This window comes from Grus americana, chromosome 9 (assembly GCF_028858705.1).
Source record: "Grus americana isolate bGruAme1 chromosome 9, bGruAme1.mat, whole genome shotgun sequence".
Classification (NCBI taxonomy): Eukaryota; Metazoa; Chordata; class Aves; order Gruiformes; family Gruidae; genus Grus; species Grus americana.
The window spans coordinates 5438851-5462712 of NC_072860.1; the positions used below are offsets into that span (position 1 = coordinate 5438851).

The window sequence follows — 23862 nt, forward strand, 5'->3', positions numbered from 1 at the left end:
TACAATCATGACAGCTACCTAGATCAGGAGGTGTTTGTAGAAGACATTTAATACATAGCCCTTCACCTGGCATTTTAGAGCCTACTATTGTATTTTGAAATCTATTAGAAAGCCTTACTACACGTGACTCATTGCTGATAAAAGAATAACAAAGGAACTCAAGAGAATACATTATTAAATGAAGTTCCAAGAATTAAAAAGGAAAGGACTGAAACATGGCTATAGCCCAATGCAGTTTGCAATTAAACTTGAATTCTCAATTGCAAAAGCCTACTTATTGAATGTAAAAAAAAAAAAAAAAAAAAAATCACTTGAGTAGTCCTTTATCTTCAGGAAGAAAAATGAAACAGACTAGCCCTACAGAATCAGCCAGAAAGCATTTTTCTAGTGGTTTTGATCAGCACAAGCTACATTAGTTCCACACAGTTTAAATTAGTACAGCAAGAAGTTTTAAAAACGTCCTTCCATCAGAGAACTCGACATTTTTATATACCCAGCTACAGTGCTAGCACTGAAGAGGCAGCACTGGCCAGTGGATACTGGGCAGTGATATGTAGTACACCACCTGCACAGATGATACATTTTGAACACACCAGGCATAAACATTCTTCCCATGAACCCTTCATTTCAGGAATGCTCTCTGCTGAATCCTCAGCTGGAAGGGGTTCAGGAGGAGCTGGGGTTGGGACTAAGAGAAACATGGTGGTTTCTCAAAGGAATGCAGAGCTTTCACTTGAAATGCACCCTACTCTGCTACTCACAAATGGCAAGATGAGAGGCAGTTCCCTTCCCCAAAGCAATCTAAGATTATCAGTAGTCACACAAAACTGAAACAGAACTTACATCTTAAGCTTAGAAAGATTAGTCTCTGCAAAGATTTTCATTAACAGAAGAATTCATTCCTCCAGGTAAGAGATGGCTTTGCTGTACCTGTAGCATGGATTGTTTCTACTCAATGTTTCAGGAGGGCTGTGCTTTTGGAATTACTGCACTAGAAAGCAAACATCCCTAAGCATAAGGGCATTCTTTCCCCTCTAAAAAGCCTGTTTTGCTCCAACTCTGCCTCTGTGACACCAACAACAGCAATAACATAGTTCACATCTTTGCAGAGTCCTGGCAGCTCTCATAGACTTTGCAGTAGGAATCGTATTCAACTTCTTAATTCCAAAACATCAACGACAGGAGATTACTGCCATTTTACAGCAACTTCAGAGGTTATCAAAATCTCCTTCAGGTACCCTAACACCTCACTTCCTGGGTGCAAGCTCTAAACTTGCGGTTTTGGGAGCAAGATGACACTTTGACACGTGCCCTGTGTTTTCTGCTGACGTGGGGTCAGATCAACTCTTTGTTGCACATTTGAACCGTCCTCCCAAGGGCACCACAAAGGTACAACTTGGCCTAACAAACTCTTGGAGAGATGTCTGGAACTGAATCCTTACCACCCAAACCACGGAGATGTTCCGACAGGCTACTAGGTAGCGTTACACTGTAACATAGCAAAAGATTCGCTGCTGTCCGTGATTTGCAGTATCTCTTAATTTGCCATATGAATCTCTGAATTACAACTTCTGTTTTATTCTCTTTTCCTTGTAGTTAAGTTCTTGCTTACAATAGCAAGGTTTGCAACGTCCACTCAAACATTTTGGATAAGCTGACTGCCACCACACAGAAAAGACCTCAATCCTCTCTCCTTGCAGACCAGCTGCAAATAAACTCACCCAGACAACCACCTGGGTTTACCTTAAATAAGACCAGCCAAGGTATCTGAGCCTTGGGGGAACCAGCTATGCCACAGAAGCAGATGTTCCTGAATATCTGCTGTACATAACCTAACTTTTCTAAAATTATCTCTGCAATGGGTAATACTACACATAGGTATCCATTCTTCTACTTGTTTTTAGCTCATTCCGAGGTTTTGTAGCCACACAAGACTTCCCACCTAGCAGTCTTCCCCCAGGGACGTGGCTATAGGAAGCAATGAATTATTATGGATCAAATCTGTCTCTGATTTAAAGTGGCACAGTTCTATTAAAATCACAACAGCTTAAAGTATGCCTTACAGTTTTGTATTCCTGGTATTACAAATACAGCAAAACAAAATATGTGACTGGAGCAGCAGTAACTCCAGTTGTTCCTTTCTTTTACTTTTGACTCTGTTACAGGCTTTGGTGGCATCCTTTCTTCTCTACCACCCTGGTAAGAGGTTGAGGGGATACAAAAAAATGCTGAGGAAATCATGGCAACGTGCTACACCACACTAATTGTGCTCGACTGTCCTGCCTCTGCAAAAATAGAAAATATAACTGCAGCTGTTTTTAGTTTGGCCCCAGGTGTTTTTGCAGCAGGGAATCATTTATTATCTTGCTTTACCTAAGGCATTTTCCAATTAGCTAATGAAGACTCCACTATCACGAATCAACCACAGACATTTAAGATACCACAAGATCTGCTGCTTTTCCTTAGTGAAATTGAATTTACTGATGCATACTCAAAATGCCAATACATATATCGAAATTTTCTAGTATTTCAGGGATAACATTTTAAATGCATTTCCTGAGCCTAAGACTGCTGATCTTGATTCTCAAAACTCAAGTCCATCTCTACATCCCTTTTTATTTTTGCAGGTCAGCAGGTGAAATTCTAATTTTAGACAAAGGGCCTACAAAGGTTAGAGGTCAACACTGAACGTGGACTTGTATTTTTTAAGTTAACTTACAAACACATTGCTTGTCCCAGGCAGTTTAGTACAAGTAATTTGAAAGGACTCTCACAGCTGGGCAAGTATAGACATAATTTTCTTTAAATTTTTGTATGCAGAAATAATCACTTATGCTTTTAATAAATATACTATTTGCCTTTTTACTTTAAGTTCCCACAAACATATTGTTCAAATCATGCCCCAAATTCTTCAGTGGGAATCAACTGCCAAGTCCTGGGTATGAACAGAAATAACAACTGAATATTCATAGATAAACACTGTATGTAAATAAATGTATATATAAATAACTTAATTATTTGGACGATGACCCTGGGAAAATTACCAGGTCATGATCCAGACCACTGCCAGATTACTGTAAAGCTAATTCATTATAAGACAAGGGCATCATGAGCTGAGAGGCAAAGCTAACGACTCTCAAGTCTTGAGTTTTAACATTTCACTCTCAAATATTTTTTTTTAATTTAGAAGTATGCTTTGAAGTGACATTATACAATAAATAAGAAAAACTAGGAGAGTCAAAGATGGGCCTTTATCAACATCTATATATCTTCATTTAGTGAAGTTTTTCAGAGCCTCCTAAACTCTCCACAATATTGGACAAATTTTCATAATGCTAAAAATTACTTCTGCTGATTTTTTGCATTTATCAAGCATGCACTTCAATGTTTAGTTACCTGTGGAAGTCAGTTCATTGCTTTGTAAGCTCATCTAGCATTAATACTATCCTTTAATTAAAATATATAAAAATTATTTGACAACTTCCTGTTCAAAGAATTAAATAATTTCATGAACAGTTTCAAGAATGCTTTCATATTCAGTAAAGTACATGTGGTGCCTATGGCCTAGAAAATAAGATAGTTGGGAGTTTTGTTGATTTTCAAATCCAGCTTTGAAAAGTTTTCATTCTGGTCAAATTTGCTTTTCCAGCAACAGCATAGTTTTCAAGAGTATTTAAAATGTTTCTACAATAAGCATTGCCAATAAAGACATTGAGATGTTTGCAGACTCTGTGTTCCCCTTTCTGATCAAATCAAAACTCTACGTAGGACTGCCAGGAACACCTTTGCAAACAGAATTATTTCTAAACCAAGTACAGCAATTACTCAAAGAAACGCAAATCCAGGTCAAGAAGAAAATAAGCATAGGAAAGCATGAGAAACATGTAACATTCTCTTCTTCATCATTCTAAGAAATTAATTTAAATCTAGTTGATGGAAAAATGGTGTTGGCAATATTTTAAAAAGCTGGGTATAATTTTAAAATTTTATAATTTTTCAAATCTCTGTATTATTTTTTCTAAGTAACACAGAGATGAGCCAAAGATTTACTAAGTTGTGAACTACTTGCAGCAATCAGGTCGACAAGCTAGGCCCCCTTCCTTTCTATTAACTAATCAATGTAAACAAAATACTGGGTCATTAATTAGCTCTTATTTGGTCAAGGTAGCACCTTGGGTGAGAAAATATTTTGTCTGAAAATGTAATCCTGGTTCATCCTCACCACTCAGTTTATCTGGCAAGGCACTGACTGGTCAGAATAGGGGAGGGTAGCTCAGATTCTAAACGTCAGCCAAGTCATGCAAAACTGACAAAACAGAACCACGTTTGACAGCATGGCCTTGCCTATAATCTGCTTTCCTACTTAACACTGCGAAAGAGCACAAATAATCCAAACCTTTCATGTCCTTATAAAACAAGCACTGTGTCCGTGCCATGGGTAGAAAACCAGGAATTATGTGTAAATCCACTGCCCTATTATGCCTGTGAAGTGATATTCTAGTTGTAATAGTCTCTGCTGATAATTAGACCATAAGCAATTAAAATAGCATTATATGAAGATAGGAATATGACAAAATACATTGTGTAGACATCAGGGAGAGGGTCCAGTCATGCACTGCTAGCATAGTGTCCTCTTCCCAGGAAGCATCTTGGTAGAAGCTAGTCACAGAAACAGCCCGAAAGAGAAGTTATCTACAGGCATATTGGAAGAAAAAAACCCGGAAAAAACCCCCACCAAAACCCACCCACACCCAAAAACCACCAAAAACCAACTGACTACGCTGCTTAAAGATGATGTATCAACTACTGGACAGAAATTACTTTTACTGCTACAGATTTCTAATAGGATATGGCCAAAATAAAACCATCTTGGATTTAACTCCACCATCTTTACCTCGTCAAAATTATTTAGATAATAAGATACTATAGATACAGGCTTGTAATGTAATCAAAATCTTTCAAAGTTTTCCAGTGAACTTCATGCTTCTCAGAGAGAAGGAAAAAAGGAGGTTGAGATGTCTTGCTCTAAGACTTAATTTTGTTAATGAACATTCTCCACATCACAGAGCACAAACCAGTCTGGACTTTCTCCAAGGCTCAGTTCCATTTTCCATGCCCAGAGACTCCTAGAAGCAACCAGCCAAACTTTCTCTCCACCTTTTTCCTGAGAGATCCTTCCCTGTCATCTCTGTTTTTCATAAGCCTCAAATTTTGCTCCTGAACACTGCATCTACTCTCCCTGCTAAGCAGTAATCCTTCTGCATCACTTCACCTTTTCAGCCAGAGAGGGGTACATCTGCATATACAGCCCTTTAACTGAAGGACACATTATGCGTAATACCAATTCTGTAAAACATAGGAAAAGGCTTTAACATGTATGCAGGACAATTAAGTCTGTGACTAGCACATGGCTCAGTCCTACCACACTTTTTGAGAAGCATGGTATAGTTACAGCTATATTTTACTATTTCTTCATTTTCATCTGCTTGGTTTCTACCGTCTCCTCCCATCTATTCTCCTCTACGTGACAAAAACAGCATTATCATAACTACCATTAATTATTCACATTAAAGAAACAGCCTCAGTTCTCTGAATAGTCATTTTCCTGTCTAACAAAGAAAGATCATCCATTCCTACCCCTTAGGTGATTATGATCTAAAAATATATAGAGATAGAGAGGTAGAAGAATAATCAGCAGGAAGATGTCAAATCAGATGTGAAACAATTGTATTTAGTACAATAATTGGCACTCATGGTCACTTACGAATAATTTTGCTAGCTGTGTTCACTGCTCTAATAACTATTTTATCAGTAAGACAATAAAACTGTAGCTAGTTGAAAAGCAAGGCTTCTGAGCCATAGGAAATTCTTCTCTCTCACTCACTACACCAGTTCAAGTGTGACCCAACCCTCCAATCTTTTCACAAACTCAATCCTGAGCTGCAGCTCTGCAAGGAGGAAAACACCATCTCTGTTAAGCCTGCCATAAGACAAGCTTAGGACACCTTCGTTCTTGCTGTCCACACTCTGGACATGTTGCCTGTCTGACTGGCTCCAGTTTGGAGCAATCAGTTGGCTCCTCAGCTGGTAAAACTCAGGCACAGGGCAGTACTTGCTCTATGGACTATAGGAACATACATACCTCAGCCCCTATGGCTCTATGAATATCAGCATACTTGGCCATGGCAAGGAGACAGGGATATTCTCTGTCTGGCATGCCAAGGTTTTGCAGGACCAGAGCCTGTTTCAGAGCGGGCACTCTCAGGGGTGTTTCAGGCTCTCCCTGCCCAGCAGAGCCACTACAGACAGCTGGCTGCTCTGCCCGACCGACCTTTCCTGGGTGCTGCTGCCAGGGCAGCCTGCCAGGCCACCCGGCAGTGGAAAGGATGGGTGTGCAGATCAGGACAACCTGAGCACTGCACCATGCCGAGGATTTGGCTGCGCTGAGTCCGTACTATTTCACGTGCAGTATATAAGGCTCAGTAAATCAGGACACTGTGCGTTTCTAACTAAAAACACTGATGAGGAGGAGACCTCTCCAGGAGCAAGGACATAGTTAACGCTGTAAGGACTTAAATTGAAAAACTTATCAGACTTTGTACATCATCTGCATTTCTCTGAAATTTATGTCAGTCCTCTGTTAAAGACTTAGGAAAAAACACCAGAGAAATCTTCTGGCTTCTGGGCTTAAAATAATTTCTCCAGTAATCTTTCATAATTAAGGGGAGTGTGTATTCGATTTATTTATTTTTAGGATACTGCCTAAAACATCACTAACTGACCTGAGGAAAGCCTTAAAGGAGTTAGTGCTCTCTCCTGCTCCGACGTGACCCTGACAGCAATTTAGCCAAACAACTTCCCTTCCAGTTCAAACTTCCATTAAGCACAGTTCTACTCACAAACATAAAAACATGTCTCCTGCAGTGAGTGCCCCTTCCTTAAAACAAACTTAGTCCCCACAAAAATTCCTCCATTATCATGTCCCTCCACAGAAGAAGAGACTGAAGCCTTTGTTGCCTTAAATTGCAGCTCTGAAGTTGATGGATTTTGTCCTCATTTAAAGGAGGTGAAGGTGCATGACATAGGTGATGAAAGATCTTGTATCCAACTGCTGCTCCATGGAGGCAATGCCAAGGGATTCTACAGCAAAGACACACTCATTCCAGCACATTTCCTCTCACCATCACTCCTGGGTGTGCCAGCTTCACAAGCACAGGGATATTCTCCCATGTGCAGAGCGTTTCAGATTCAAGTCCACTTTCAGAAGTGTCAGAGTAAAAGCAGAAACTAGTGAAGGAAAGGATCGGCTGCACAGTCTACAAGTGCTACAGGACTATGATATATCCACATAATTACTGTAGATCCAATACTATACATACATTATTCTGAAGCACCGGCTTAATCCTATGCAATTGAAAATAAGAACTTATTTTGGGATTTCTTACTACCCTTCCATCAGAGCTCAATTTCTTTATTCCCATAAATTCATAGGGGTTTTTTCTGTAGCTGTATGTAAACTGACAACTCTCAGAAGAGGTCGTCTGTTTTAAAAAGCAATCGTAACAGAGGTCAGTGAATGTACACAGCAGACAGGGAAAGCTACAGCAAGATGGTTTTATATCAACAACACGGAGAGGTGGGGGAATAAACAATGTATAAATTAAACTACTTTTAAACAATATTTAACATTTGTCAAACTATCTTTGTGTCTACTCATCTGATCTGCTGCTTATAGGCAAATCTGCCTCTAAACACAAGATGTAGCTCTGAACACTAGTCAGCAAACATGCTTAGATACCATGTCTTTTTGGGAGGTCAATTTCTAGGATGGAACTAGGCAGCAATGTCTTTTTTATTCTGCCAAAAATATCAACATTTCAAAAGTTTACCTGTTCTGCATACAGAAAACACAAACCCTTTCAGACAGTAGAATAACATCATTTCACTCTACATATTCACTCATTAGAGCTGAGATTTATACCAAAGCTACCCACATTGCAGCTGAGTACCCTCGCCACAGACCTACACAACAGCCTCTCTTCTCCTTTCACTGGAATGTTCAATGTTTTATTGCTTATACATAGAGCAGGTTCAACAGGAGAGACTGGCAAATTCCCCCACAATTTAACAGGTTTCTTGCGGATCTGGGTGATTCTTCAGCCTTCCATGCTAGAATCCAGATTTTTAATTATTTTTTTTTCTTCATTTTGATGAATCAACATCTCCCAGTGAAAACCAGGTCAATAAAAATGCCTATCCCTGACTTTGGATTCCACCCCACCTTGCTACACATATTTGTCCAAGAAGTTGGCTGTGACTGGAACCAAACATCATATGTTATTCCCTTTTCATCCAACAGACACAGGGGCCAGACTTGTGACTCTATCCTATAGTTTTAGGAGAAAGGATTAGGTATATCAGTATTCAAAGCATTCTTACTGATATCTCATTTAACAGATATTCTGAAGAATACATTTTCAGTCCAATATCTCTAAGCTAAAACAGGATTTTCTTTTTCTTGTTGATACTACTGTATTACATACCCATTGCAAATGAAAGAAAATGAATTTTACTTCCCCACTGGAAGAATCATTGGCTAAGCCAGACTGAAGGATCAAATAAGACTTTCACTTTCTACCTTTTCAATAGGACTTTGACTGTGACCTTTCCTAATAGGAATGGGTAGAAAGTCACTACGTTGGACTCTGCACAAGAAAATAAACTTTATCTTGGATGTTTTCCATAGACTTTAACCATGTCTGGATTGTTTTTGTTAGAAGAGTTTCAATAATTGGAACACTACCATATTATTACTGTACTATTTTAATTGGAAAGTTTCAGTTTTCTGACTAAATAAGGGCTGTTCTTTCCTTCTTCTGAAGAAAATAAATAGAAAAAATAGCATACAAAAGAAAGAGTACCTGCCCATCATTCATTCTTAAAGAACATCCCAAAGCTGCCAAAAAAAAAAGATATACTATGATAGCATCAAATTAGCCCGTTAGATGCTGCATCTGCAAAATATTCCCCTGCTGGAACAACCTAGATGACTGTATGACAAGATTTATTTTTCCATGTATTCTGCTCAAAGTCCTGCCCCCACAGAGTATTTAAATCAAAAGGAGTCATTGAGTAGACACCAAATCCACAAGTGTCCCCCAAGGAACTTTGAAACCCGGTATTAATTATTCGTATTCAATTCCCTGAACCTGAGAGAAAAGGCTTAACGCTATGATGTTAGAGAGAGGCCTTCACAAGTCAAATCCCTATTTGTATTTACAGAAATGCTTTTCAAATACCGACTGGAGCTATCAACATAAGTTACCCAGACATATCACAGTAACAGTATTAACTAAGGAGAAAGCCTACCATTAACACTGCAGTAAGATGAGAGTGTGATTACGCAAAAGGAAGACTGGTTTGAACGAGCAGGTCATACTGAACTAGCAGTGGGCATGGGGTCACCATGAGTCAACACAGAAAACTGCATTTGCCACATTAGGATATGGTTAATAAAAATCATCCTGTGCACAGAAACATGGTCAAAATGCAACTTTAAAAAAAAAAGCAGAAAAACAAAGCTTTAAAGACAAGCACCAAAATATTGGAGGTAGCTTCTCAGCTCTTCCCTGAGACTGAACTGTAACTGGTTTAGTGAAGCGGCCAGGGGAGTTCCTCAAGTGACCCCAAAACCCAAACTGAGCACCAGAATGGCCTGCTGTCTACCCGGGGGTCACACACATCGTGCACCCAGTTAAGTAACCAGATGTCAATCATACAATCTCCACAGCAGTCCAGCCCAGGAGAAGTGAGGACCGTAAATCATTCTATCATACTTTGCAAACAGATCTTGGGTGAGCAGTTACTCATGTGTTGAATCAGGCTTCATGTGCTCTTTTTGTGCCACATGAAAATCTTACATGCTTGCTATTGGCTTTCTCTTTCTCTCTTTTTATTTCTGTACCTTAGTACAAACCTTGCCTCCTGATTCAAATTAACTTCTCATCTGTAGCTGGTGCTGATATTCCAGCATGTTGCTAATTTTTGGTGTTAAATTTTTTCCCAACAGCTGGCACAATTTCATTTAATGACATCTCTACACTGAGATCAATCTATTAATAGCTTCCAGGACTGAAATCCTTAAAATTGTCTTTCCTTGATCATTGCATAAAAACTCCACAAAACAAACCAAGAAAAAAAAAATCAAGTTGTAAGCATATAGACCTAGCAGTTTAAATGACAAAAGATCAGTGCAGATGACATCCAGCCAAATAGTCTGTCACAGATATTCATGAGGCAGCTATCACGGAAAAGCATCTTTGACTTCTGTCACTTTTCTTTACCCATTTTTTCAGTGTGGGTCATAGGAAGTCATGCCTCGACCTTCTTAAAATTTGTGGTGAGGAGGGAAGCGACTTAAAGAGTCTATATTCCTGATATAGAAAGCCTCATCAGAAAATATGATTTCTGGTCAAAACTGTAAAAAAATTTTTATGCTTCTGACCAAACTAATAAAACTTTCCTCAACAAAGGAAACTCAGTTCGTATTTGCAAGCCCAAACATTAATTTTCAGAAGTCATACAACCCAGCAGCAAATAATTCTTTCCTCATTTAGTCAGGATTCTACTACTTAACAGAAAATCCTTAAATAAATGCACTGAAGCACCACAAGAAGCTTTAATACAATACTGCAGATGTATATGGGCATGTCTGCAATCATTCCTTCCCTCTGGTGGCTGGCTTGCACAATGGAAGGTGAAAGGAAAGAGGGCTTGCTACTAAAATTAATTATGTATGCTTGTAAAAGTTTCTTTTATAGCATAAAGAGAAAGGTGTTGTGTGTGTATATATATATGTAGCATGTAAAACAATACCTGTTTTCAGCACATGGCTTCAATCCAGCCTGTACTTCAGAGTATTGCTGCTCGCATCCACACTGCATGCATACTCGCACAGCGGAAACTGAACTCACAAAGCTACGCTCGTTGGCTGCAGCACCAGAGTTGTGAAGGGTTCTTTAGGGGCAATCTTTCATTTTTTAGAAAGTTCTCTCTGGAATTCAAAAGGTATCAGGTCTCACTACACAGTACAGAGACCGTGGAACATATTCTTTTTGATCTTGATAACCCTTCTCCAGCAGAGGAGGTACCTTACTCACAAGTAGTTATTGGACACATATAAGGTATTTCATGACCACTTACTTTTCAGTGATGTATCCCGGTTCTTTAACACAGCACTGTAGATAGTCCTGAAAGCATAATAGGTATCCTTTTGACTGAACAGAAAATCGGGACTGAAAGCCTGCCTCTGACAGTTTAGTCTTGTGCAATATTAGAAATGGCCCTGGACTGAAGTCCTAATCCCATTTTTTCCCCATTCTGTGTTTTAGTTAAAGACTGTCATCAAATAAATACAGGTAAGGAGTTTTCTGCTAACTATTTAATGGCATTATAACATGTCTGTTCATTGTTAGAAAGACAGTCCCCTCTCCTCTCCCATGTGATTAAAGTTGTAACAGCTCATGATTTTTATAGAGCCAGAACTAGAAGCAGAAGAGTAATCTAACCACAGGATCCTGCATGGCACTAATCTCAAATCACCACAGAAGACATTCCTTTCTACATATGTATATTCCCATAACTCCCTGGGAGATGTTTTAGTGACGTCCTTTCTGGCACTAAATATGTAATTCCTTCGATTAGTATCTGCTTACTATGTTGGCTTCTGTGATCATGCAGAAGAAAAAACATCTAGGCGTTATTATATGGCATTTTAATAACTCTCACAGATTGAACACAGCTTCTTAGTTGAATTTTGTGTGCTTCCTTTTCATAAGAAAGCACTTGATATGGGTTATATACATACAAAACATCCAGTGCTAACCAATTACTTTCCTGTTTGCTAGTACTGGTGAAATGAACTGAAACAGCTTTACTTTTACAATATATTCCAAATTCATTTGGACCTTATTTTCTGTTCATAACTGAAAGCTGCCTAACATGTTCTTAAGAAATCCACTCAAACTGAATTGAAATTGAATGTTTTCCTATTAGAAACAAGGATGACAAATATTGTATCCTTATTGGCGCATTTATTTCCTCATATTCCTGTTTTCTTAAATAGATTTTACTTTGTGAGCATCTTTTAACAACTAGTACAGTCCTCTGTGGTGGCACTATTCATATCATATGTATTTTACCTAAGTATTACAGGTTAGTGACTGAAGTAAAACCAGTTCTAATCTCATTCTGTGCATAATGCTCTGTGTTGAGAATATAATTGCTTCTTTCCATCATCAGTGAAGACTCTCACCTTGTAAAAACAGAAAATAATGCAGGTAGCTGTGTCTCTCAAAGCATCTGACAGCTATTAAGAAAATCCACTAAGCACTGGCACTTGTTAGTTTGCTGGCAGCATGGCCTTCAAGTGTTTCAGGTTCACAAAGACTCTATGGTGCATGGTGAGAAGACAAGAAACAACAGGTCAAAATTTGACATTAGAGAGGTTCTAACTGGATACAAGGGAAAAGTTTTGCACCACGAGGACAGTCAGTAAGTGGAACAAGTTGCCCAGAGAGCTCCTGCTGTCTCCCTCACTGGAGGTTTTCAAGATCATGCTGGATAAAGCCCTGAGGAACCCGATCTGATCTCATAGCAGCCCCTGCTTTGAGTAGGAGGTTGGGCCAAAGATCCCCTGAGCTCCTTTCCAAGATGAAGGTAACTATGGTTCTAAGAATATATTTAATTCATGGGACTGTACTGTAATTTGCAAAATGCTCCCAAATAAAGCAGAGTAGTAGAATCAGCACATTAAACATACTGGCTTTTCCATCCTTCTTTATGACCAGTCTCGAAGCGCTAATTCTAGAAACTTCCTTCTCGGCAATCAAGCATAAATCCAGAGTATTCCACAGAAGTGAGTAAAGCCTCTGTGCCTTTCCTGCCGTGCCGCTGCTGACAGATATCAGTCTTTGCTGCCTCATGGTGGAAGCTCTAGACCATTGTATCTTCCATTACCTCACCTCTTATACACACCTGACCTCCACATTCCCCCTTACCTATACTACTTGATTAATTTCCCTACAACTCTTCCTCTTTATTTCATATTCTGTTGCCTGGCACTGGCACTGCATGGCCTACGGAGTCAGTTTTGATCCATTCATTTGAATCTGACCAAAGTCATATGAATATATTTTGTGGAGCAGATATTGTATGTATGTTTATAACAGAAAGGTAAACAGTTTCTGTATGAAACCCTTCTGTCTTCTGCAAAATGTCTAATTTTCAGTGACAAAAAATGTAGGATTTATTTTCCCATTGGAAAAAAAAAAACAAACCCACTGGGAGAACAGGGCCCAGTGCTGTCCTTTGCTGCTTTTTAACTGATTTGCCTTCACGAGCAGGGAAGACACCAATTCAGAGAGCAGAACACAATATCCCCAAACACCTGAAATAGCCCAGAGAAAGTGAATATTCTCCTCCCAACCAGCCCAAATGCAGATTTTTGCTTCCTCACGTGAAAGGGCAAGCTTTACCTACAGCAAATTATCACATTCTATCCTTAAACACACCACAGACCTGCGCATACAAATTACACAAATACTCAGAGAAGCCACTGTTCATTTTATGAGACAGGCATCAGAAGAACACGGGGCAAATTCAAATCTGTGTCATCAAGTCTGAGTTCACCAGGATGCTTTATTCACATAGACAGTTGGTTAACGGCAGACCTAAATTTGGCCAGAATATGGAAACCTGAGCTATCTTCATCTTTGACTTCCATAGTCACCTCAACTGTTCCAAGTACTCACCATAACCTGCCTGGGACCAGCTGCCTGTATTTCAGAGGTCACCAATATTGAAATAAAGGGTTTCAACTGTAATTGCACAAACGTTACCTGTTTTTTGTTCTTGTCCCAGTATAACTTGCTTGCTACTGCAGGTGGCAAGCAGGAAGTCCCCAAACTGGGGTTCCCTGACCGCACAACAAGTTTACATGCAGTGAGGGGTAGCTATTAACCATTGCCATCTCTCCTTCCTGTGGCTCACTGGGGCTGTGCAGGGGGTAATTAGCAGCCTTATTAACATTTACATGCTTGCATGGCAATGAACTTTAGCACTTACCCCTCATGTGTCCTCACAGAAGGACACATAATATGCCATTCAAAGCCTGTCAGAGCTCTGCATCATTCTGAAGGGTAAGCTCAGGCAAATTTATGTCTTAAATAGTCACTTCCAACACAGCGTCTTTGGTTTATTCCACAGGATTTAAAAAAACCACCGAAAACCAACAAAAAACCCAACCAACCAACACCAACAAAACTGCCGCAAGTCCTGGAAAATACCTTAAAAACTGCAAAATACTTAAAAAAGATACAGCATTTTACAACTTAGAGTAACAAGTATATCTCCAGAAATTGTTTACACCGATGGCACAAGAATAACAGAAGCTAAACACTTTTTAAGTATGCTAAGGCTAAATGATCATCTCTGTTTTCTATAGCCAGATGGCTGCTTGCTAGAGCCTAAGGAAATGAGAAAGGGGACAATGAAAGTGCTAAACACATAAAAACTGAAAGTCTCTAAAGGAAAACATTTTGAGGAAAGGAAGTCACTGTGATTTGCCACTTCCTTTCCCAACCAGCTTGCACAGGCCCTAACAACCCATGACATGATCTGCTCAGGCCTGTGGACAGGTGTCCCCTATCCTTCCACTTAATGCAAAATTCCAAGAAAAACAAGTAAGGGACAGAAGGAGAGAAGGAAGGAAAAGAAGTGTGGGTTCCTGCTGAGTGTTGCAAAACATCCTTCTTTCATATTCCCTATAATCTGGTTTAAAAGCCATTTTTATATGCAAGCTTTTAACCCCAAAATGTTACACTTGAAATTTCCTGAGAAAGTGACTCCAATCTGAAAAGCAGTGGCTGTAAAAGAACCTCCCTTGCCAAATCAGGGTACTACACGTCAAACCTGTAGACTTCAGTGATACGAACATGTTTTTATGACATTTTAACTTCCCACAGCACTACAAAACCAAAGCATATTTGGAGAAATGAGAATGAAGAATTTAGCCTGTCTCAAATGTTTTAATGCAATACCAATGGTAAAGTTTGCCACCTTCAGAGAAACTCATTCCAGATAAAATCCACCCATATGCACCTGAAGAGGCACATCTGAAATGATGATGAGATCTGTACCAGTGCACTGGAAAGCTGTGTCTGACCAGAATTGTTCTACTACTTCTACCATCATTAAGAGTATTTCATATCAAACTAACTGGCAATAAGAAAAAAAGACCATTTCATTTGGAAATTCAGGAAATTTCCTCTTGAAATGGAGAGGCAACAAACACAAAATTCCCTAAGTCATTTTCACAAAGGTTTTTTCTTTCCCTGCTCCAAATAAAACTAAGTTTGACCTTCTGATCCAACTATTATATATAGGTTCCAACTTGGTTAGAGTTCAAGAACTGTTAAGCCTGACAAATGGAGGAAAAAGGTAAATAGAAAAATAACAAATATTACAGTGGCTTAAAACACACTTGCGGGTGTTCTTTATAACACTAGTTCTAATTCCTGGTTATGGATACTAAATATACGTACAAATCTTTATTTAAGAGTAAAAATAATTATAGTAGTTGTGTTGGGTTTGCGTGGCAAGGTTTTGGTAGCAGGGAGGCTACAGGGGTTGCTTCTGTGAGAAGCTGCTAGAAGCTTCCCCTGTGTCTGATAGAGCCAATGCCAGCTGGCTCCAAGACGGACCCACTGCTGGCCAAGGCCAAGCCAATCAGCGCCTCTGTGATAACATATTTAAGAAGGAAGAAAAACAGTTAGAGAGAGCTTTTGCAGCCAGAGAGAGGAGTGAGAAGATGTAAGAAACTCTGCAGACACCAAGGTCAGTGCAGAAGGAGGGGCAGGAGGTGCTCCAGGCGCCGGAGCAGAGATCCCCCTGCAGCCCGTGGTGAAGGCCATGGTGAGGCAGGCTTTCCCCCTGCAGCCCATGGAGGAAGGATGAGGGGGTGTAGAGATTCCACCTGCAGCCCGTGGAGGACCCCACGCTGGAGCAGTTTGCTCCTGAAGGTCTGCACCCCGTGAGAGGGACTCCATGTTGGAGCAGGGGAACAATGAGAGGAGTCCTCCCCCTGAGGAGGAAGAAGCAGCAGAAACACCATGTGATGAACTGACCGTAACCCCCATTCCCCGTCCCCCTGTGCCACTGAGGGGGGAGGAGGTTGAAGCCAGGAGTGAAGTTGAGCCTGGGAAGATGGGAGGGGTGGGGGGAGGTGTTTTAAGATTTGATTTTATTTCTCATTCCTCTACTCTGTTTTGCCTAGTAATAAATTAGATGAATTCCCTCTCTAAGTTCAGTCTGTTTTGCTCGTGACAATAATTAGTGAGTGATCTCTCCCTGTCCTTATCTCGACCCACAAGCGTTTCGTTGTACTTTTTCTCCCCCCGTCTGGTGAAGGAGGGGAGTGAGAGAGTGGCTCTGGTGGGCACCTGGCCCCCAGCCAGGGTCAAACCCACCACAGTAGTTCATGGGGATTTCATGGGATAACCAGTCATGTATCCAAAAATGCTTTACTTGCTACAAATGAGGAAAGAAGATCCCTAGTAACACGGAGAAGAATTCTTCTCCTTTTTCTCTCCTCTTACAGGATTTTCCAGATTTGAAAGTATTTTGCATATAGCCATAATTTCATAGTTTCTCCTGAAGCTGTGGATTTTCAGCAATAGGGAGAGAATTTGGTTTTGGTTTTCAGTTGTAAAAAATGGGATAACCCAAAATGGTGAAACTGGTCTGCCGAGCGGTTAAGACTACGGATGAAACAGCATGCTTCAAACTCACTAGTACACAACTTGTTTGCACTTGTAACTACATTTCAGTGCTTCCTTGTCTTGCCTGAAAGAAAAAAAATGAGTATGGCAGATTGCTTTTCTTAAAATATTCTGAGAAATCAAACTCACAGCTTACTTATTAAATGCTGTACAAGAAGGAGCTGACCACAGAAACGGATGGTTCAGTGTCCAAAATGTAGTTGTATTAAATAAGTACATGCAAAAACCTGGAAGGGGAATAAGCTGTTCTGGTTTATTTGTCCTCTAATTTATAATCTAAACAAATATTACCACTATTTTGCTCTTTCTGTGGTGGATAAAAAACATTAGAAACAGCCTTTAACTTCAGTGCAAATAGTGAAGACTTAACAGAGACCTCTCATTTAAATGTAATTAACATAATAGGTATTTTGGTCTGAAGCAAAGCACTGCTCTAAGACATGGACTTCCCAATTCTGTTCTTACAGGAACACACCCTTTTATTTCAAAGGAGGTAAGAGTGGTCCAAGCTATCAGATTTAGAATCAGAAATATTAGTTCCAAGATATTTTTTGAAGATCTAGTCAGAACATAATGAATCACTGAATAACCATCAGGATTTAAGGCAGCATTTACTTTGGAAATATTTTGATAACCAGGGCAATAAAAAAAAAATAAATACCAGCGACGTTCATTTCTTCTTGATACAATCTACTATTTCTTCATGACTTCACTAAGCCATTTCACAAATGCAGTATAGATCAGCAGGCCACAATAACCACTACAGCTGCTCTGTTTCATTAGAGATTCATTCCATCAAAACCTGTGTTGGCTAGTCAAACTAGTGTTTGACTTGAGACTGCTAAAAATACAATGAGAGACAGAATTGTCTTAGATTTGTCGAGACATTTAAACATCAATACATGCCATATAGTAAATCTACTCTTCCCTTTGCATATTTTTAACTTCCACATTTTCAAAAGTATTCTGCCACTACTGGTTTGCCCAAACTCCTGTTAATTGACCTCTTAACTCTGACTTTGTGTGTGGAAAAAATAACCACATGACGTGAAGAGGAGCCTGGAAAAAGAAAAATGTTTGAAGCAGCTAGCAATCCTGTCCCTCAAAAAAAAAAGTAACAACCCTTTCTTCAACCTCCTAATTCTGTAGAACCCTGTTCTGCAGCTAGGCATCAAGTAGCAATAACTCCTAAAACAAATTGCACATCTATAGTGCAATTGTAACTTGTAAAACGTCTCACTGACCTAGAAGTGTCACAACCCTTTGCGTAGAAACAGTCATGTAAAGCTTCTGCACATCATGGTCATGATTTGGATTTGCTTCTTCTGAGGAACAATTTCTCTGGCAAACTTTTGAAAGCTTTCTTTTTCAGAGTCAACCTGAAGGTTGACACTGTTCTAACAGGGTTTTTTTGGTAAATGGAAAATATAGCATCAAAAGCAGCCAAGAGCCTGGATTCAGATTACCACCTGCAGCCACATCAGTACCTGCTGTGATCTCATTAAGTTTCACACATGTAGCACAGGCAGGCTGGCTCAGCTCCGGATGGGACATTTCTGCTGAATTCTTCAGAAAGCAGCAAACCTGCGAGCCAGCCCAGTCTGAGAGCTCTGAAGCACTACACCACCTCACTGTTAGGGGCAGCGTGCTACCAAAATTGTCACCACAGACTAACTGCAACAATAGATTGCATTGACAGAATTTTCAAACAAACTTCTTTATATACACACTAATTACAGCCTCTAAGTACTTATTATTTGAGGCAATTGAAGTTTCAGACCCCAAACTTCAAATGCAGGTGTCCAGGTGACCACCAGGTAGGTCTACATTACCATGTTAGTTCTGATCAGGTTTATACTTTTCAATTAAACCCCTAAGCGTCACCATTTCTCACACTCCAGCTTATATTGCAGAGCAGTCTCAAAACCAGATTATTTTTCAACGAAACTAAGGATGCATTTCGAGGATGCTAGTGGCATTCTGTGCTCAGGAATGCATCGGAGCTAGTCTGAAGTGAAACCTCCAAAGCACAGATAGTGCGGGCATTGGGTTATCAGCACCATCCCTTTCTCTAAAGATCCATGCCTATGGTGCACTGGAGACACAGCCTAAAATCATATTTCAGCACCTGAGAATAAGAGGCTTTATGACAGAGATCCCAAGCATCCACTGCTGCTAATAACGAAGCCAGTCACTTAATTTTCTTCTTCAGTACCGGCTCACATTTTGCTATTATAAGACTCAAGCTGTTTTTTTTCTTACCGGAACATCACAATAGAGATTGCACATTCCATGTATATATCAAAGTAACTGCAAGTGCTCATTCCTTAAAAGCAAAAAAATTTGAAATGGTAGCAGCAATCTTACAGTTCTCACTAGCATCTGTCAGCCTCTAAATTTCAACTCATAAAATGACAACACTTTCTGTAGGAGCAACTTAAGAGGTTTTAGTGTGTGTTCCTCTGTGGAACAGTCCCCATGCTCTGCCAGCTGCACTCTAACACAAGTCATGAGCAGACCTCTCAACTTTCAAAAATCCCAAGATCCTGACATGTTGTTCATGTGACAGGAGTATCTTTGAAATGGTAATGCTAAAGGCACATGTCCGTTTATGTGATAATAACTGGGGAATGTGTCTTTGGGGGCTGCCCTGAGAATGCACCTTCCAGCAGAGCTCAGGGGATGCAGAACAATGCTGCAACACCGCCTCTGGTTCAGGATTAAGCCCAGACATACAGAGGAAGCGGCTCTCACTGCCATTGGAAAGGCAAGTGCTGAGGTTGCTGAACATGTCCCTCAGCAACATTCACACTCCAGCCTCGAAGCCTGAACTGCGTGCCCTGCAGTTGGTAGTTTTCAGGTTGCAGTCAGCCTCTTTCTGAGAGCTGATGGCACAGCTATGGGGAGAGTGGGAGTGTATGCAGTGCCTAGAGCTGGCTGTAATCAACTACATTCACAATGTTTTAATTCTTCTATATGCATATTACTGCTTGTCTATTTATGATTTATAATTGTTTCATCTCTCTTGAAATAGAAACTGCAAGAGATAAGTAGGCAGGCAGAGATGGAAAGACTGAATGATTATCTAACTTTGATGTAGTACTCACAACCCACCGTTCCCTTAAAATGCTATTTCCAAGTCATGATTACTCATGTGTTGTACACAGGCACACCCCAAAATCCTGCCTGTGAGACTACATCACCTTTTCCCCTCTCCAGCAGCAGAAAGAGCAGTCTCTGATAAGGCTACTGTTCTGCAGCTAGGACTTCACAAAAAGTCAAACTTCATAAAAAGGAGTTCTAAAGGGGAATCTATGTTTTGTGCAAAGATGTAAATCTGACATCAACAGAAAATCTCAAGATGAGCTTTGGGGAAAGTGCTTGGGCACTGGTTTGTACTAGTCTGCCATTTATGAGGCCAAGACCTGAGACAGCAAATCCTGTTCAGCTACCACAGCCAGGGAGAATGGAGAAAGTGATTCTATGCCAACATTTAGCTTAGTTGAAGAGATACTCCTGAGGAGAGGAAGGTTCCTGCAGTTTAGCCCCTATAGAAAAGTGCGTGGGAGCAGCTACCTAAATGTGGCCAGAGGTAGTCTTTTGTCCAACCTTTTGCCTCAGCTCTTGGAGAAAGACACTTGGATGTGGCACCTGGTTGCCTCGTATTTGCTCAGTCATTTTACAACTTGCCCTTCTATGAGCTGAATTTGCTCATTAATTCATCCTTTTTTTTAAACATCCAAATATCCTGAGGCAAGAAGTTTCACAGCTTAACCAAAAGTTTAGCAAACGGATATCTACTTCTGTTTTCAAGCTGTCACTTATTAAGAAGATGCCCCTTGTTCTTGTAATGAAAGAGACAATGGACAACAAATCCCTATTCAGCATGTCCACAACATACATGATTTTTATAGGCCACTATCATATTCCCCTTCTATCTTTCCTATGTCAGGCTGGAGTGCCTGCCATTCCACACACAGGATCCATTTCACACCCTTGATCCTCCTCCTTGTTGCTCCCTCTCTACATTTGCAGCTGTGCTTTACCTTTCAGAGCCTGCAGAACTGCAGACACCACGTGCCTGGAGCAGTGAAAGCCACCTCAGTGCAAACCATTCTGTACGCAACATTTAGATTGTTCTTATGTGAATCACTTTACATTTGCCTGTGTTGAATTTCATACGTTTTATTGCCTAGTCATTCCATGTCACGAGTTCCTCCCACAATTAACCACAGTTGACCCTTGTCTTTTCTACCCAGGATTAACTTAGTATCATCAGCACGTGCTGTCACCTATTCATTCCCCTTCACAGGTCTTTTATGACAGATGAACAGTGCAGGTTCCAGCACAAATCCTCATGTGCTGCCACTGGTGACCTCCTCCTACTGTAACTTATGACCATCTACTACCTACCCTTGTTTTCAACTCTATCAGCCTTGTGTGAAGGACCTTATAAAATATCTATCAGAAATCCAAGCAGACTATAGCATTGTACCCTGTCTACATGCTTGTTACCTCCTTCAACATGTTGATTCCTTTCCCTAAGTATCATGTTCATCTGCTTATAGGTTCTACAGATTTTACTGTTACATATCAAGTTTACCAGCCACACCTTTCCGAAATCCTTATTTTGCTAAAAATACAGTGATGGCTTCACATTTCACATCTTTCCATCATTTGCTATTGGAGCAATCTTAAAGAAAATACAGTATCACAATGAGTAATTCAACTACTTAACCCTTTAGTCCTTCTAGAGTTCTCAGGTGAATGGTATCTGGTCCTGGCACTGCATAATGGTTCACACTGTCAACTTCTGCAATCTCTTCTACTGATGTGGTATTGAGATAATCATCTGACACGCTGCAGGAAAGAAAGGTTCCAGCATAGAAATTTCTCCAAGTTTGCTTCACTTTGCAACATATTTTTCCAGTTTTTCTGCTCTAGCCTCATCTTCTCTGAACATTCTTTGTATACTCAGACCATTTATTAGCCTCACAGACTATTTCTTATATGAAGTCTTGATCCAAGAACAAGTTGCTCAAAAGAGTAATTAAGACAAAGACAGTACTCCTGGTGCAAGTATTTCTAATGTCTTCAAAGGCCCTAAACTGACACTAGAGCATTCATAGCAAAGCCATGTTTTGCTCTTCATTTGAAGAGCAGGGCAGAAGCATATTCTCAAACTGGTGGAAACAACTTGGCTCTTTTTACAGTGCATTTACTGGCAGCTCAAGCTTTTTTTTTTTTTTTTGCCTGCTAGTGCATTGATTTAAACATGATAAAACCCAATCTAGAGAATTATGCTAAAATAAAAAAAGTACAATGAGTATCCTCTTTATCAGCTTTTCTGACAGACCTCAAGTGCCCCCTCTACTAATTGAATGCACGATCCCCATTTGTGAGTAATAATTTCATATTGTTTCAGGCTGCATTTGTGTCAAATTGTTTTTAAATGTTGAGTTTGTTTTTCCTAAAGAGCTTGAATGCCAATTAGCATGCAGCATAAATACTGCTCTGCTTTAAAATAGCATTATGATATGCAAGAATCACTGAGGAAAAGGAACTACAGCTTTTGCCAGTTCCACGATCTGAGTAACCTTAAACTCAGTTTCACAAGAGATCCATCAGATTAATTGGGGTGATCTATTTTCTGATACAGAGTTAAATATAAGGATCTATTTTCAGTTCAGAGCTGTTTACTACTGCTGATATTTAATCCTCTGGTCGCCTGGGAAAGGAGAAAGAGCAAAGAGAAATGCATCTTCAGGCATCACCAGGACAGGTTTATTTCTCATGTGGGGAGAACTGGTGACAAGTCCAGCCTATATATAAAAGAGACAATGAAAGGAGTAAAATTGGCCAGCAAGCAGGTGCCATGTTTGTGCTGCTGTGTAGCATTGCCAGCTGCCCGGAAAGTCTCCTCCTTTTAAGGCAATCAATACTGCGACAGAACTGATAAAACCTATACATATTGCTGCCTGATTAAACATGTGAATTTAAACTTTTATTTTCTAATTTGTCCATTAATACGTTAACTACAAATATACATTTCAGGTTTTGGTGGGGTTTTGTGGGTTTTATGTCGTTGTTGGGGTGTTGGTTTTTTTCCTTTGTTTTGCTTTTTAATTCAAAATATGTGGGGTCTTGTTAGTCTTTTCACTGCCACTTTTCCCAGTTTCCTACCCTTTTCAAACCTGAAATTTTTCCATATGTCTCCAGCTCTGGGAAAGTTACAGACTGGTAAAAGACAAAAAAAATAACAGCTTTCACCTTTGTGCCTAAAACATATATATCAGCAATTTAAGCATTTTTTTTTTGAACAAAATAAGATAAAAATTAAACCTAAATTTTGACTTAATTTTTTGTTCAGAGGGTTGATATAGAAACTGTTTTTATTGGTTTTGCTTTTCATGGGTTTTGGCCAGAAAGCTGTTTGTTCTAAAAGTTAACTGTGTATCCAGCTACATGTTACCAGCAAAAGGGACTCTAGAACAGAAATACTGATTAGAAATACTGATATTCTCCCCACTTCCTCTCCATTACTTCTACAGTAAAAATTTCCATCAGTATTGCAATCACTATATATTAATATTTAGAATACTGCATTGTTGCCACAATCTCCAAATATATGCTTCTATGATTAATTTCTAATGCCAACATACATTGAAATATTAAACTTTAATGTTATCTTTGAATGCATTAGAGATGTATTTATCTCTGAACATCTCAGACATAATTAAGCTGAAGTTATTTACACATGAGAAATCTAAGCAGGGCTGTGTGGGAGTCAGAACTCCCTTTAATGGGACAGCCTATAATTGTAACATCTCTCTCTGTTCCACATTGGAATTGCTCCATGAGTTCCTACAAAACTATTTTCAATCATGAAAATTGTTTTAAAGCAAGAAAACAGAATGCTAGAACTTTATCTTTTAAAACTGCCACAGACCACAAAATACACTTCAAAAAGAAACATCATGAAAGCCAACACAATCCCATGGAATGTCTCTGGTTCAACAAAAAG

General features: G+C 39.7%; 1 protein-coding gene across 3 annotated transcripts in view; it reads right to left on the reverse strand.

The window, feature by feature from the left end:
• The window catches only part of LOC129209973 (glypican-5-like), a 385983-nt gene that overhangs the window by 227017 nt on the left and 135104 nt on the right, over positions 1-23862 (reverse strand). The gene's annotated exons all lie outside the window — the stretch shown is intronic.